Source organism: Penaeus monodon, chromosome 11 (genome assembly GCF_015228065.2).
Source record: "Penaeus monodon isolate SGIC_2016 chromosome 11, NSTDA_Pmon_1, whole genome shotgun sequence".
In the NCBI taxonomy this organism is placed as follows: Eukaryota; Metazoa; Arthropoda; class Malacostraca; order Decapoda; family Penaeidae; genus Penaeus; species Penaeus monodon.
Window position 1 is genome coordinate 45,528,710 of NC_051396.1, and position 3,062 is coordinate 45,531,771.

At 39.9% G+C, this 3,062-nt stretch overlaps 1 protein-coding gene across 1 annotated transcript in view; it reads right to left on the reverse strand.

The window, feature by feature from the left end:
* LOC119578985 (growth factor receptor-bound protein 2) overlaps positions 1-3,027 on the reverse strand; it is a 40,031-nt gene extending 37,004 nt beyond the window's left edge. The window contains exon 1 of the mRNA XM_037926678.1: positions 2,950-3,027. The gene's annotated coding sequence lies outside the window, so the exon portion shown is untranslated. The remainder of the gene's footprint in view (positions 1-2,949) is intronic.
* Between the last annotated feature and the right edge of the window lie 35 nt (positions 3,028-3,062).

The following is a 3,062-nucleotide window of genomic DNA, read 5'->3' on the forward strand; positions in this document are numbered from 1 at the left end:
CTTTTTACAGACCTAAAACTTTTGCTTTTTCATGACTTGAAAAAAAAAAAAAATTGAAATTTACTCTCCTTTAAAGTTTTCCTTTACTTGTCCACTCTAGGACACTCTTCCTCTCTTTCCTTACTCCCCCCCCTCTCTCTGTCTCCCTCTCTCTCTCTCTCTCATTCTCTCGCTCTCTCTCGTTCTCTCTCTCTCTCTCTCCCTCTCTCTTTATCTTTCTCTCTCTCTCTCGTCCTATCTCTCTCTCTCATTCTCTCGCTCTCTCTCTCTCTCGTTCTCTCTCTCTCTCTCTTATTCTCTCGCTCTCTCTCTCGTTCTCTCTCCCTCTCCCTCTCTCTCTCCCTTTCTCTCTCTCCATCTTTGACTCATTTTATCCTCACTTCATTTCTCCTTTTCTCTCTCTCTCTCTCTGTCAATCTCTTCCCCTCCCTCCCTCTTTCCCTCTCTCGCTTTTATTCTCTCTACCTGTCTCTCTTCCTCCTCTGTGTCTGTTCCTCAACCTCTCCTCTCTCTGTATTTTTTCTCTTCCTTTATCTTTTTCCCCATATGCTTCCTGCTAGTTATCTTCTCTTCATCTCTCTTTGGCTAATCCTCCCCAACCTCTCTCTCTCTCTCTCTCTCTCCATCTAACCTTTTTCTATCTCCCTAACTTTTTTCTCCATCACTCTCTCACTCCCCTCTTCTCTCTCTCTGTCTCTCTCTTTCTCTCTCCTCTTCTAGCTTTCCATCTCTCTCTTAGCCTCTTTTCTCTCTCTCTTTTTTGAACTTTGAACTTTATCTCCCTCTCTCTGTCCGTTTGTCTGTCTGCCTGCTTGCCTGCCTCTCTCTCTCTCCTTCTATCTCTCCCATCTCTCTATCTCTCCCTCTCTTTCTCTCTCATTCTACCCCCACCCTCTCTCTCTCTTCTTCCACCTCTCCCCCTCTCTCTATCTCTCCCTCTCTTCCTCTCTCATTCAGCCTTCTCTTTTCTTTCTCTCTCTCTCTCTCATTCTACCCTCCTCCCCCCTCTCTGTCTTTCTCTCTTAGACATACATTCTGCTTTGTTCAATTCACTGACGTCAGCAGCGTTACCAAAAGAAAAAAAGAGAAGAGGATATCCTTCCTGCTAAGATAAGACATGTCACGGCTATCGCTATTACGCTGTTGAGTTCGTGTTTCCTCTCCTTTCTCTCTTTAAAGAGAGAGAGAGAGAGAGAGAGAGAGAGAGAGAGAGAGAGAGAGAGAGAGAGAGAGAGAGAGAGAGAGAGAGAGAGAGAGCATAGTAGCATAGGTATAGACATAGGAAGGCACAACCACACACACACACACACACACACACACAAGACCTTCCCCCAAAACCAAATCAGAAACACAAAGACCAACAGAAACCGAACCCATAAAGACAAACAAACAACAACAACAACAAAACAGAACGGAACAAACACACAAAGACACAGTAATCTAATTCCCATCATTTCGTTTCTTTTCCTCCCTGGCTTGGGGCTGTGTATGCAAGTGAACGCGTGGGCTGTGCCAATCGACTCTTAAGTAGATGCACGTGAACGCAGCCAACCTCGACCCTTGCACCCGGTGAAGACAACGCCGGGCACAGCTGACGTTATGAATGGGTTGGTGAAAATACCGCTCCGAGATCTACGCCGATGTGCGATTACCATTTTCGACTCTTTTGTAATATTGTAATATAGAGGTTTTTTTTTTGTTTTTTTTTTAATAATTCCCCACTTTTTCCGAGTTCTGTTGTTTCCGAGATCTACGCCGATGTGCTATTAATTTGTTCGATTCTTTTATAATATAGATTGTTTTTTTATAATTCCCCCTTTTTTGCTGTTTTCCATTTTTTTTCCAAGATCTACGTCGGTGTGCGATTAACTCTTCGACTTTTTTTTGTTAATTGTAATTCCCGACTTCTGTTTTTCGTTTTTTTTCTTAATCTTTTTTGTTGTTGTGAACGCCTGATATATTTAAATGATTCTGTTTTTTTGCGATAGAACTTTCTGATGAAAATGTTTAGAAGAGGAAAGTGTAAACGGGATTTTTGGTTTTACGTCCGTAGGCCTTCACACGTTGTGGGATCGTAAATCAGTTCCTAACATACGATTAATATGCTTTTGCTGTTCACAAGAGTATAAATTCCTTCTAACATACAGATGTGTGTGTGTGTGTGTGTGCGCACGTGTGCACACACACACACACACACACACATATATATATATATACATATATATATATATATATATATATATATATATATATATATATATATATATATGAATACATGTGCGTGTATGTGTGCGTGAGCGTGTGTTTGTGCGTGTGCGTGCGCGTGTATATGTACAACAAAAATGCATGCATGTTCATATCTCCTCATATCAATATCGTCACAATTACAGTTGATGTGCAACAGACGTGCATTCATAGTTCACACAATGGATGCGTCAACACGCGGCCAAAAGTATAGAGCAAGTTTGTCTCATGTTTACACAGACTTATCACCAGTTACGGACAGCCGGAACAGTATCAACAAACTGTTATTAAAAAAAAGAAAAGAAAAAAAGAAAAAAAAAAAATGTCGAGAAAAAAAATCAATAAGCCAACAGGATAATATCAGTAAGCTAAACTATTAAGGAAAAAAAAGGAAAACATTATCTACAAGCTAAACTGTCAAGAAAAAAGCGTGAGACAATATCAGGAAGCTAAACTGTAAAAAAAAAAAAAAAAAAAAAAAAAAAAAAAAAAAAAATTGTCAAGAAAAAAAAAACCATCAAAGCAGACTGTATACTAAGAATTATACTAAGAACTGTAAAAGAAAACAAATTCAAGACAAAAAAAACAAAAACAACAAAAAAATGCAAATCAAAAACAGAAACTAAATAGACACAGGCCTACCCCCCCCCCCTGCCCAAGAAACCATGAATGACAATATCGTACAAGCACACAATGCAAACATACCAGTGGCGTGCGTAAGTATAGAGCTGCAGTAGCGTGGTTGACTGGATTCGTAGCGGATGGAAGAATGCAAGAGTGTGTGACTCATATAGGAAGCGAAAATAGAGGCTGTAAAT